Here is a 14,840-nt window from a genome sequence, read left to right as displayed (position 1 = left end):
ACTCCCAAGAAAAAACAAAGCGGAAGAAATCAAGAAAAACGTTTTTCAATTATTGTTACTATGCTTCAACGGCACCATGCTGGCGTTTATCAGCTACCGTACTTCTGTTTCTTTTGTTATCTTAGGAGCAGCGCTCTTGTTGCAACAAGTAGATCTTTTAATTGAGATCGATCCGCAATGAAGGTCAAACTAACGCAAATTTGAAATTAGAAACATTTGCTTTAGGATTTTTTTTTAAATAATTTGCGGGGGGCAGCCACCCCGAGCTAAATTCACGGGGGGGCGCCGCCCCTCCGGAGTCGGCGCCTATGGCTGAAGTAGCACTACAAATTGATATTGGTTCAAGTTCTCTATTAGATTGCATGTTTTGTGCTTCACTTGGTTCCTCATAAGCACATGGCTGTTCTATGCCATCCTCAGATTCTGATTCAATAGAAATTTGTAAAAATAGAAAAATGTGGTAATGAAAAGTTTGTGGTAATATGGAAATTTTGTGTGGAAATGTTGCCAAAATGTGGAAATTATAAAATTTGACATAAAATACTATCAATAAATAAGAGCATTTAAAGTTTTAAACTGTTGTCTTCCGAAATCAAACAAACATGCAAAAAACTACTTATAATTGCATGCGACTAGCATGTTCCGCTGTTTTCGGTTCTGATTTTGGAATACATCCTGACTTTTGACTTTGAACGTAGCCCAGCAAACATTGATTGCTGGGCCAGCGTTGGTTATATGCTGGGTATGTTGGCACAAGGCTGGCAATTTTGTCCAACATGTTGCCAACATTGCCAGCATTACGCCAACAATTTCAATACTTCTTATTATGCGTTCAAAAAGGTCTCAAAGATTTTATTTCAGGTTTATTTGTTTCAAACTTTAAAAATACTAACACAAACCTCTTTTCAAGTGCTATTGCTTCAAAACACAGTTGTGTGATTGGCTAACATCGGTCAGAAGCATTGCCAGCGTTGTGCCAATTCATAACAATTTCGGTGTTTTCTTTAAAATTATGCAAATGTATATGCAAATCATTTTGCTACAATTTTACATTTTAATAATAGGCTATCAATGCTGTTATTGTTTTTCTGATACCGTACAAGTATACTATGAATACTTAAGACCAGCGTTAGTCAGAAGGGTAGCCAACAGTTTGCCAACAAAGTAGTTTCATTTTAGTTTGTTTATGCCAAACGAAGCAGAGGTCTAGAAAAAGGCAGGAGCAACAGAAACGCGAACGCGATAACGTGCTTGATACCCAAACAGTTTAAACTTTCCATTAGCTCTACACGTTTCCACAAAATAAACAATTGCAACGTCGGCTATATGCTGGACGTGAGGGCACAAGATTGGCAATTATGTCCAACATGTTGCCAACAATACGCCATCAGTTTCAATAACTTATTTCTTATTATGCATTCAAAAAGGTCTCAAAGATTTTATTTCAGGTTTATTTGTTTTACTCTTTAAAATTACTAACACAAACTTCATTTCATGTGGTATTGCTTCAAAACACAGTTGTGTGGTTGGCTAACATCGGTCAGAAGCATTGCCCGCATTGTGCCAATTCATAACAATTTCGGTGTTTTCTTTAAAATTATGCAAATGTAGACCATCATTTTGCTACAATTTTACATTTTTATAATAGGCTATCAATGCTGTTATTGTTTTTATAATACCGTACAAGTATACTATGAATATTTAAGACCAGCGTTGGTCAGAAGTGTAGCCAACAGTTTGCCAAGTTTGTTTATGCCAAACGAAGCAGAGGTCTAGAAAAAGGTAGGAGCAACAAAACGCGAACGCGATAACGTGCTTGATACCGAAACAGCTTAAAGTTTCCATTCGCCCTACACGTTTCTACAAAATAAACAATTGCAACGTTGGCTACTTCATTTCAGTTTCACTTGATTTATTCTTTGAAAATATTAATAGCCAACAATAAAATGACTCTTTAACTAAATGACTCATGTGGTATTGCTTCAAAACACAGTTTCTTTAGCATACCGTATTCTGAAACTCAGCGAAACCAAAACTATGGCGGCAGCTTTCCACCTACACAATCGGGAAGCTGATCGTGAGCTACATGTCCACAACAACGGAAAACCTCTGTCCTTCTGCCCGAGCCAAGGTATCTTGGGGTGACACTAGACAGATCGCTCACATACCGCCACCATTTGGTGTCACTGCGCAAGAAACTGACATCCCGCGCTGCGCTACTCAAGCGCCTGGCAGGCTCTAGCTGGGGGGCGAGGGCTGACACTTTGCGAATAGCAGCCTTAGCCCTTGTCTACTCTTCAGCAGAGTACTGTGCACCTGTCTGGTGCCGCAGTGCTCACTGCCACAACATCGACACTGCCATAAACAGCGCCCTGCGCACAGTGACCGGATGCCTGCGTCCCACACCATTGGACAATCTCCCCATTCTCGCTGGCATCCAACCCGCTGAGCTTCGTCGCGAAGAAGCCACTCTGTCCCTCGGTCGACGGGCACTGGAGCCTAACCATCTTCTCCACCACAAGATCTCTGCCTTCCCAAACGGGCACCCCCGCCGACTGAAATCAAGACACCCATTCGTGCCAGCCGCTCGGCTTCTGATCAACGAAGCTGATGAACAAGACATCTCTGCGGCTACTTGGGCGGACCATAAATGGAATTCTGAATGGAAGTCAAGCACCACCAGACTCCATTCATTCATCCCCGACGCCGACACACGCCCCATCGGCCTGACACTACAGAGACGGGCGTGGGTGCGCCTCAACCGTCTCCGTACGGGCGTCGGGCTTTTCCGCTCAACCATGCACCAATGGGGAATGGCTTCTTCCTCCTCCTGTGAATGTGGTGCCGAGGAACAGACCGCAGACCACATCATCAATGACTGTACCATCTTCAAACCACCTAACGGAGTGGAAGGTCTGCGCGTCATGGATGATGAAACTAAAGACTGGCTGCTCTCTAGCAGCCTTCCAGTGTAGTCCGGGAACATCGTGAATCTGGGGTGGTAAAAGGATAGACCCTCGGCCCCAGAAGCTCAGACGACGACGACGACGACGAACAACGCCATGATAAAAATCGTTTGTTCATATTCAATTGCTTCAGATAATTTAGTGCAATAAATGTCTTGTGATTCAGAGGGCACTTCCAGAAAGTTTAGGCTTTGGCGCCTCCAATACCCTGCTAGCATAATCCGTTCTTTTTACATTGATTCGACGTCTGCAGACGTTGGTAAGGTAACTAACAAGCGATAAACTTAAAAACGTGGTTGCTAATTCAAGTTGCCAGGTCTTCATTTTTTTCTTGTGTTCAACAAAAGCTTTTTTAATTTTCAAGTTTAACTATACTAAAATGTGTTGTAATATTTTTGAAAACATTTTTTCAGGACTAACCTCAAAATTTGCGTGCAGTTCAAGACAATTTAAAACAACTTGTAAGCTTAATCGAATTCTCTTGTTGATGTTTGGTAGCGCTCGACACAGCAGCATGATTGTGGTGATCATGTGATCATTGAGTTGCGGCTGCACTGCCGCCGCGCTGCTGACCTGTCTGCAGACGCTGAATCAATGTAAAAAAATCGATTGATGCGCTATCACTTATTGATTGTGTTCTGAGAGCAGTCTCGCTCACTGTCTGATTTTGACCACGTGGATGAGATTCTCGTGTCGCCAACAAAGGGGCGTCTTTACTTTAAATGTAGCAAAGCTTGCACAATAGGCCAGCTTCAGGAGCAGTCATGTTGCGTCGAAATCTCTCCTCAATTTCTTGAAGCGAGATTTCACAAAACGATCGCTACTTTTACTTTCAACGATCCGGCGAATCGTTTTTTCTTCTCCCGCGGTGCATAGAACAATAATGCAGGCACAATAATTGCTGTGAAAACTCCATTATGACGTCACTACTTAAACTTTGACTGGGCAATATGACGCGTTGAAGTGAAAGAGGCAACAAAGCTTTAGAATGCGGCGATGTGTTATATCAACGTGAGGAGATGCAATTTAGCAGAAGAACTTGGTTTTTTTTGATGAAGGAAGACAAAGGCCATGACTTAATCCTTTGCTAAAGGGATTATGACGTCACTCGATTCACTTCGACAGTTCAAGCAAGGCGGTTGTGCGCAATACACAATTACGTGGAGAGCCGAAAGCACAATGCTTATGTGAACAGCGCTAGGAAGAATTTACGCTTCTTGCATCGAAAATATAAAAAATCGAATTCAATTGAGATATTATGGCCGAAAAAAGTTTTAGAAATGATCAAAATGAAACAATAGTAATGACGTTTACACAATTTAAAGAAAGTTATAAAACTCAATTTAGAGAAAGTTATAAAACTCAATTTAGAGAAAGTTATAAAACTCAATGACCAACGGAAAACTTTCATATGAAATATTCTCGTGACAAATTTAGTGCCAGTGCTCATAGATGAGTACTAAGAAGATATCAGCAAAGTAGCAGAGCTTGTGATGTCCCACAACATGTGTAGGGTTTTGCTCAATCTTTGATTTTGCTGCTCCGGCAGTGTTTGCCTGACTGCTTGAATGTGTTTGTATTTTTATGTCGTGCTGGTGTGGATAGGTCTGTGATGGTTGTAGATTATTTGCAAATGTAGCTTTCAGTGCCGTCAACTGATTTATAATAATAATAACATGTTTTATTTTGCGCCCATTGCGACAACATAGCCTACAGTAGCCTACACTGCGACCTACATACGCAACACAACAGACGACTGGAATCCCAAAATAAACTTTAAACGTTGGCTGTCATTTGTAACACTCGAAAATTTCTGTAACAAGTGCTGAAGCTTTTTAATATGATGGATGAAACCCCTGTCATTACATTTGATTTACATTTTGCAGGTGGCAAATTTAAGTCAAGTTGTTGGCAAAAATGCAAGCGATTGTATCAGTGGACTTATTCCAACTATTATTATCGAACACAACACAGTTCAAGTCATGTCGAGAACAAAGAAAGAAAAAAAAACATCGTAAAGTCTAAGCACTCCTTTGATTGTTTAAAAAAGAATCTGAAAAAGGTTGTTCTTGGTGAGTACGGATAAATGTTTCTACTATGACTAAATGATTATGTCATAACTATGCCATTTTGCTCTTTTGATTAATGTATGATGTAATTGTGAAGAGTATGGAGTAATGTATGAAAATGTTTTAGTGGTGTACTCGCATTGATGTGAACAACGAACATGGTGGTTAGTAGGCTATGTCGGCATTTATATACTGATTTAACACTTCTTTTTTTACTTTCATGATTAGACATGGTGATGGCGCACGACAAAGCTGCTGCCGTGCAGTAAATTGAGGAAGAGTTTCAGAGAGATTTCGAAATTGGAAGGACAGGCCAGGTGGCCGAAAACGGCAAAAACTAACTTTTGGTGAGCTTGTTAGGCTATATGTTTGAAAGACAACAGCGAATGTGTTGCTTTAGTTGTTGAATAACTACTGTACACGCAATTAGAATGTATTGGAACTTGATTATCGCTCTGCGTGGCACAGAATCGAATGATAAGTTTTTGTCACGCACGTTGGAGAAAGGGATAGGCCTATTACATTGATATTGCAGATTGTCAATTAACTTCGCATTATCCTGGACGACAACTGATCAAAATCCTACACTGTTGCCAAACAGCCCTCTTGAATTAGATATTTTTGTTTCATTCGCAGGAATTCAGAATGATAAAGATACATAAGAAAAAGCTGATGATGTGCAATGAATCTCCATCTATCAATACAATTTGATGTGGCTTGTTTCTAATAAATGTAAAAATATACGAAGCTCGACTGTTACTTTGCTTTGTCACAAAGGGAGTAGTGTTGCTTATAAATCAGTGTTGCTGCTGTTCTTTCGCCCAAGGATTAGCTAGGTTCAACAATAAACTTTTGGTAATGAGCGAGGTTTAGATACAGAGACGTTTGGCAAATGTAGATGCCAATGCTATTCGGATGTTTTATGCACCAGCTTGCTTCGCATGGCCAACCTTGGTCAAAGCGCGGGCATCACAATAGGTCAGATGAAGCAGCGTCATGGTGCATAAACGTCAACCAGAATTTAGGCGCCAGATGAAGCAAAAGGTGCACAAGCCATCTTGCCAACGTTGGCCAGATTCAGATGCCAACGTTGGCCAGATTCAGATGCCAACGTTGGCAAGATGAAGCAAAATGGTGCATAAAACATTTTGCCAACGTTAGCAAGATACAGAAGCCAACGTTGGCTAGATGCAGAAGTCGACGTTGGCTAGATGCAGACGCCAACGGTGGCAAGATGCAGATGCCAACGCTGGCCAGATGCATCCAAATGGTGCATAAAACATTTTGCCAACGTTAGCAAGATACAGAAGCCAACGTTGGCTAGATGCAGAAGTCGACGTTGGCTAGATGCAGACGCCAACGGTGGCAAGATGCAGATGCCAACGCTGGCCAGATGCATCCAAATGGTGCATAAAACATTTTGCCAACGTTGGCAAGATGCAGAAGCCAATGTTGGCAAGATGCAAAAGCCAACGTTGGCAAGATGCAGAAGCCAGCGTTGGCAAGATGCAGACGCCAACGCTGGCCAGATGCATCCAAATGGTGCATAAAACATTTTGCCACCATTGGCAAGATGCAGAAGCCAACGTTGGCAAGATGCAAAAGCCAGCGTTGGCAAGATGCATAATCCAATGTTGGCAAGATGCAGAAGCCAGCGTTGACAAGATGCAGACGCCAACGCTGGTCAGATGCATCCAAATGGTGCATAAAACATCTTGCCAACGTTGGCGTCTGCATCTTGCCAATGCTGCGGCCAACTTCTTGCCAATGTTGCCCCAACAATCAATGTTTACTGGGAGGGTGACCATATTCATAGTCAAGATGTCTTTCAGATTCTAGCTGCGGTGTCAAGTACAGTACTTTGCTGACTTATTTTGGACATTTTAATAACTGTTAATAACCGATACTGTTAATAAACTAAGTAGTTGTTTTAGACCTTATTTTACACTATAGTGGAAATATTGCCAAGTAATAGCGTTGCCAGATAAGGAATTCTGTCCTAATTTGAGAAAAGTTTAAAGCTGTTGAAAACAAAAACTTGCATTTTGGAATTTTTTTAGTTCTGGTTAAAGATCAAAACCCTAACTTTGTTCCTAAGTCTAACCCTTACCTTAACACTTCCTAACTTTAATGTTAACTCTGGCAACACCTGATTGTAACCATGGCAACAAGTGAGAAAAAATAGCCACTTTGTTAATGTAAAAGTAAGTCAAAATACCGTTAAAATCGAGAGGAAAATTACAGTAAAAAATGTGGTAATCTGAGGACAAATGTGGTAATACAAGTGGTTAATCTAGCTTTGTAAAAGTGGAAGCACCGTCTGGCTCCTACTACTGTTCTCTTAAATTTATTTTAAAGTGAAATAAGCGTGAAACTACCTTTTTCAAATAGTTTTTAAAAAACCCAAAAGCACTCGGGCTTTTAAAAAAAAATCTGGCGGGTTAGGCAATCTCAACCCTGCTTTTGCTACACTATGCCCTTCCGGACAAGAGAACAACCAACTTTTATGATTTAATTTAAGGTGTTTTAACAGAACATTTTTAACGTAAAGCATTAAATCACCACTTTGGGCCCCTAATTTGCGCAGAATGCACTTAGTTACCTTTCCGGGCCCTCTTGCTACATTACGGGCCCCCCACAGGACTAAAGAATAACAACTTTTATGCTTGAATTTAGTCGCTTAGGATGGTTTTAACCAAACATTTTTGCGCGTAAACTATAAAATCACAATTCCGGGCCCCCCAACAATCACAGGCCTGGGCTCTCAAGGGTACGCCGTACCCTCCGTACCCCCCTCTCATAGGCCCTGGTAAGATGAGCAGCTTTTTGCTTAAGTCGCTTTTACAAAAGAACGGTTTGTTTTGGAAAATTTTAATAAGGTAAACTTAAAGCACTAATGAATCAGCTACATTTTAGATTGAGTTTTATCACCTTGCGATTTTTATATTTTTTTTATATTGATACTTATTTGCGTGTTGCTCAATGTGGCGCCCGAGAGCTCTGATGTAACGCACGTCACATACTGACGTCATATGGAATTCTAGCACCTTCGTTTCCAATCAACAAATACCGCATACGTTCGGAATGCAATCCTGTAATCAATCTTTGTACCGTGCCTGAATCATAATATCACTGTATTTCATCGATAAGTGGATCCACCGTTATATAATGTTAAATGATCGTATGTAGAATTGGCAATGCCTGTAGATTGCGCCTTTCCAATTAAGCCAGAGTGCTTCTTAAGTAACGGCAACCATGATCTTTACTATTCAACTAGACCTTTACTATTCAACTAGACTAGACTGTACTTTACTATTCAACTTTACTAGACTTTACTATACTATACTATTCGAGACGATTCAAGAAAGTGCGCTAGTATTTTCTGTTTGCAACCAAGTTGGCTATTTGATTTCTGCAAGTTGAAGTTCTATTCTTTGAAAGTTCGGTGTTCTTAGTTCGCTATGTATAAATCTCTGTTCTCCTGAAAATAGTGGATCAATTAATAAACGACGGAGCCTTGAAGAATTCAGTTTCGTAGTCAAGCATTAGCTGTCAAGCCAGTTAGTAAATAGACAGTGAAGACCATCGTGTCCTGGTCATTCCTTGCCAGCTACAATCTTGTTCTGCCCAGGAATGTCGCCGTCAGCACGGACGGCAGCATATGAGCGCGCGTATTAACCGACGCGTCCGCTACATATTAATGGTGACCCCGACGTGATCTTTGTTAAACTGTGAATTAATTTAACTGTGAACTGACTGACTGTGAATTGATCATTGGTTGCACTGGATTATTCTGGAGTACATCACGGATTACAACAAGCCTGCCTTTCATCGGACGCTCCTTCAACGACGATGCCGTGGAACTCAAGTTAAGTGACACTAATTAATGATGGTTGAATATTCTTTTTACATTATCGTAGTAGCCGTAAGCCTTTTAATCTCTCTCGCCGTTGTCGTCCTTGGTCGTTGCCCCACTCGTGGCTCGCGATCGGGGCGTCTTGACAGCAGCGATGACAATGTGTTTCGCCCCCGTCTGGACTGTGGTGCCTGTAGGTATCTTAGGCTTTGTTACACGTTCACTGTTTACTTCTCCGTCCTGGGTACGACGTAAAACTGCATCTATCAATCTATCCCTCCATCCCATCTTTCATCAGTTAGGTGCCGTTCTTGCATACAGTTATCGAATTAATTACAGTAGCTCTCAACCACCTCTTAGTCCTGGGTAAGACTTGAAACTGCATACATTTCCTCAGTTAATCACTCTCTCGTTTAGCAGTTCCCTGCTCTGTAGTTGTCTTTAGGAGCTTTAGGAATTGTGTCTTTAGGAGCTGCGCTTCCCTTATAGGCGTGCGATGCAGCACACTTCCTGTATATAGTACTTGTTATAACCCTTGTCTGACCACCGCTGTTTTGTTCACATAGCACCTTGTCGTTTGTCTTTGTAGTCACTGTTGTTAGGAACTTGCTTGTTAAGGTGGTGTAATAGATATAAGTCGACATGCTGCTTGCAATTAGCTTGCCCGTTGCTTTCTGCCTTTTTGGCCTTGTCCTGCCACTGCTTCCGTTACTCAGTTGTCATGGATGTAAGCCGACATGTTGCTTGCGGCTAGCTCGCCCGTCGCTTTCTGCTCTATAGGCATTGTCCTGCTTTCGCTGCCCAGCTGTCATAGATATAAGCCGACATGTTGCTTGCGACTAGCTTGCCCGTCGCTTTCTGCCTCATTGGCCTTGTTTCGTCACAGCTACTCGCAATTATCTGTCCACCGCTTCCTGCCCTGTTGGGCCGGTTCTCCGCGCAGTCGTTTCGCATAGCTATCATGCTTTCAGTGTATCTATCGTTTGGTCCCTGTACCTGTAGCACTGCATACACACATTAAATGCTTCCACAGTGCTCACCTGCTGTAATCGTTGTGTTTAGATCGTACCCTTGTTGTAAGTTAGTTGTAACCTCGTTGTAGTAGTAACTTCGTTGTAGTTGTAACCTTGTTGTAATAGTAACCTGTATGTAATTATTGTTATTGCAATTCATGATGTTATCGCCCTTACTAACCGCATTTTTTGTTGCACAGAATAGTCTTGTCACTAGCCGGATGTCCGCCGCACGAGACCTCTGCTTCAACCAATCGAGAGCCGACCAGCCGCTCCCCGGAATCAGAGGAACTGTTAGCGCTCGCGCCGTGCGGAGGGGATCCGACCCCGTTCTTGTTTTCAGTGTACACAGTGTTATCGCTTCAATTTAGACATCACCTTGTTATATGTATATATACTGTGGCTCGTACTTGCACGTTTCTTCCGCCTCACATGTTTTGCTTCACGCACCTTCATCAGAAGCCAAACGGTTCACCCCGTTTGCCTTCTTGCGGGGGTGTATGTGGCGCCCGAGAGCTCTGACGTAACGCACGTCACATACTGACGTCATATGGAATTCTAGCACCTTCGTTTCCAATCAACAATTACCGCATACGTTCGGAATGCAATCCTGTAATCAATCTTTGTACCGTGCCTGAATCATAATATCACTGTATTTCATCGATAAGTGGATCCACCGTTATATAATGTTAAATGATCGTATGTAGAATTGGCAATGCCTGTAGATTGCGCCTTTCCAATTAAGCCAGAGTGCTTCTTAAGTAACGGCAACCATGATCTTTACTATTCAACTAGACCTTTACTATTCAACTAGACTTGACTGTACTTTACTATTCAACTTTACTAGACTTTACTATACTATACTATTCGAGACGATTCAAGAAAGTGCGCTAGTATTTTCTGTTTGCAACCAAGTTGGCTATTTGATTTCTGCAAGTTGAAGTTCTATTCTTTGAAAGTTCGGTGTTCTTAGTTCGCTATGTATAAATCTCTGTTCTCCTGAAAATAGTGGATCAATTAATAAACGACGGAGCCTTGAAGAATTCAGTTTCGTAGTCAAGCATTAGCTGTCAAGCCAGTTAGTAAATAGACAGTGAAGACCATCGTGTCCTGGTCATTCCTTGCCAGCTACAATCTTGTTCTGCCCAGGAATGTCGCCGTCAGCACGGACGGCAGCATATGAGCGCGCGTATTAACCGACGCGTCCGCTACACTCAACTTACCCCGGCATAAATTGTATGGGGTAAATTGAGCAATGACCTGGGGTAAGTTGAGCAATTCGATTAAGTTGAAGCATTCCCCTGTCAGTTTGTTTGTATTATTGCGAGGCATTATGTTTTAGGACAACACAACACTGTTTTTTTTATCCAATACGAACCTAAAAAGACACAAATTCAACAGTTCAAACATTAAGTAAGCTAACGCTATTTCTTTTGGGGTAAGTTGAGCAACTGCTCCAAGATACGTCAACTAGCATTGCACATTTTACCCCATCCTGATTTTTCTGACAAAATTACACATATTTAAAAAAACTACAAAACTAACCAACTTGAAGGTTTTATTGAATATCCTCACACTTTATACTTACCAATACAAAAAAACAGATTTGATTTACATAGTGTAACAATAAAGTTATTCAGTTTTTGGCAAAAAAATAAAAATTTCGATTTTTTGACATAAACAATATAATTGCGTGCCATTGTAAAATGTAACTCGCAGTGGACATAACAAATACATTGAATGAAGTGGTATTATGAGTGATATATCCAGAATAAAAAAAAAATAATTCCGCCGACTCGTTTTTCCAAAAACAGGGGTTGCTCATCTTACCCCATTGCACACTTTACCCCAGTCTCTCCTAAATTGCAGCACCACCAGCACCCGTGGATCAGTAGTTATCGCCTTCGGCTCTGGTGCTGGTAGCCCTGGGTTCGATTCCAGGTCGGGTCATACCAAAGACTTTAAAAAGAGTACCGATTGCATTCTTTCTTGCATAACGCAGTGAGGATAAATCGGGTAATAATCTGGTGACATATCACCCTCTTCTAATCGGCCTTGAGCCAGCATGGAAGCAGTAGGCTACGACTCATAAAATCACATGGAACCCTGTCAAGTAACCCATGTTGATGCGCAATCTTCTGCAAGCGGGATAGCGAATGATTCTAAATTGCACATGGTCATGTAGGAACAGTTTTGCGACTTGTAATTGCGCCTCTTATGGAATAGCTATCTTCAGTTGCGTATAGCCTATAGTGGCATAAGAAGCGATTCACTGTCCAAGAAGTTTTCATTTTTTCTTGAATGGGCACGAACAGATGTGTAAAACAATGAATTGTCTGCAAATCTGAGTTTCATGTCCAAAACTATTTTGACTATCACAGCATGCATCAGTGACTTTCTCAGATCTCTTTCCTCCTCCATTCCTCCAGCAACTCTTCCATCACCAGGAAATCAGTGGGGCTTGTATTTAGAGTAGCCTACCCTTAGGTTAAGCTCGTAGGAGTGCTTCACCAGTTTCAATTTTATCTGATCTGACTGATCGGCTATCACACTGCTCAGCTAAATTAGAAACTGGTGTAGGCTACCTACTCTGGATCTAACCAGCAATAAATCTCGAGTTCGTCTGTTTAACACAACCTTTGTTTTGTTTGTTTTATTATCTTTATCCTGCATTGCTTTGACCACACCATTAAGCACACAATGTTTACAATCAAACAACAGAAGAAAATCGGGTATAAAACTAAAAAGTCAGCGAACAGAGCTAGTAATTAATATCATTTTTTCCAGGAGGGGCTTCGCCCCCCCCCTGCGCCCCTCCTAGTTACGGGCCTGGGTTAAGTAGACCTTAACGGTTTTATGTGACGTTTGATTTGGGGAACGATTGTCCGTAACAACATTCTCATGCAGTAACAAGGCGTTGTTCAATACGATGCAGACAGCATAGTTTGCCCTTCAGTTGGACGCCAGTGGACGGGCAGATTTCGAGTTTCGCATCCCGTAGTGTCAAGATATCCCTGCACTACCAGGGCAGTAGTTTGTAGCGCGTGAAACATGAGGTTCTTTTCAAAATTAGGTACAGAAAGTTTTGTTGTTTTGTCGCCTACAACAGCATCGCTTATAACGTCAATTCGCATGTAACAGCACCCTTTATTGGTCCCCAGACGTCTTTTGTTCGTTTCTAACGTCACTTTAAGCCATCACCTTCACCACGAACGGTCAGTCCTTCAATCCAGTTAGCGCTGCTGCTTGCAAAATGTCTTCCCTTTATTTTGCTACGTTGTTCGCAGCAGGGACTTTAATTAACTGAATTACTTTTTTCTCGCGTGAAAAACTATCACGTGTAAAAAGCAGCTCTACCGCTGACCTTAAACAACTCAAAGCAACAGTTGTACGTGCAGTACTGTATAAACTAGAAGCCGCAGTGTTGCACAGCACAGTTGTCCAAAGAGATCTCTGAAGCAAAATGCCAAACAAACGAAGACATTTCCCTCTTTGGAAAAGATATGAAATTGTTAGCCGATTCAACAGCGTTAAGGTTACAAGCGTATCAGAGCTGCAAAAGAATATGAAATTCCGAGGTGAGGTGAAATGAACTTCTCTACCACCGTATGTAACGAGCTGTATTGCGCAACAAATTTCCTGTAGGCTACCTTTCGCTGTAGGTTATTTTTTTTAAACAATTTCTTTGTTTACTGTATTTTCTGCGTGACTTTTGTCAGTTTGGTGGTACACAGTAAACCTGACTGGATTATACACCTCTTTCTTTATTCAAAAAACAGTTTTGGAATAGTTTGCGGTAGTTTGTCTATAACGTCAATTCGGCTATAACGTCAGTTTTTGCAATCCCCTAGAGGTGCCGTTATAGATGAATTCTAGTGTACTAGACTAAAGTCTTGTTTTACTGTTTGGTGGCTGAAGTGGCTATTTTACCACCAGAAACCTGAAGTGGGTCCGGTAGTAGCCTACCCAGAAGGAGGCCCGGTAACCTACTTTACCATCTGACGGCTAAAGTGCTGTTTTAACCTCTGATGGCAATTCCTTTAGATCTTGATAATGTTTGAAGTCGCGGGAAATTTTTTAAATCCGGGCCCCTTAAATATTCCGGGCCCGGATCCTAAAGTACCACCTAGACCCCCCCTGTTAACGCCACTGCAGCTGGTAGCCTACAGTCAGCTGCCAAAGACAAAGTGTTCATCAGGACAATTATCATTTCTAGCACTAGTTGCAACGTTCATCTGATGGAATTGAAAGTAAAATTAACAACAAACAAGATGGTTTATTGAGGATGCACAATTGCACATTGTCATGTTGCGCGAAACGTCTGTGAAGCAATAAACCATCCTGTTTGTTGTTGCTTTTATTTTCAATTTCATCACATGAACGTTGCAACTAGTGCTAGAAACAATAAACCATAATCATACAGTGAGCATCCAGGCCTGATGCTAATAGCGCAATGCAGGTTATCATAACAAGATGTATTGAACTACTATCGGTGCCAATTGTCATTTTACGGTAAACAGAAGGCCTTGTTTGGATATCCCTGTGACGGTAGTACAGTGGCGCAGTCAGAAAAAAATTGGGGGGAGGGGATGTTTGATGAACTGAAGAGAACGACAAAGTGTTTGATTTGAGACATTGCCACCTGATGTGCAGTGGCGTATCCTGGTGGGTTGAGCAAGGGAAGCAATAAAAGTGGTGGGAGGTTAGAGCATGCAAAAGGAGGGGGGTCTTGGGGCATGCTTCCCCCAAATGTTTTTGCAAAATTACACTCAAATAGCCTATTGAATTATAGTATTTTCTGAAAACACTTTCAGGGTACCGTCATATTTGTATGAGATTTGTTAGCAGATAAACAGCTGGTAACTGATTAAAGGTAGCTCTTACACACGAACGGTCAAAAACTGCGCCTAAACTTATTAGAGAACACCAAAACTCA

Source organism: Aplidium turbinatum, chromosome 3, assembly GCF_918807975.1.
Source record: "Aplidium turbinatum chromosome 3, kaAplTurb1.1, whole genome shotgun sequence".
Classification (NCBI taxonomy): Eukaryota; Metazoa; Chordata; class Ascidiacea; order Aplousobranchia; family Polyclinidae; genus Aplidium; species Aplidium turbinatum.
This window is presented reverse-complemented; position numbering follows the sequence as displayed.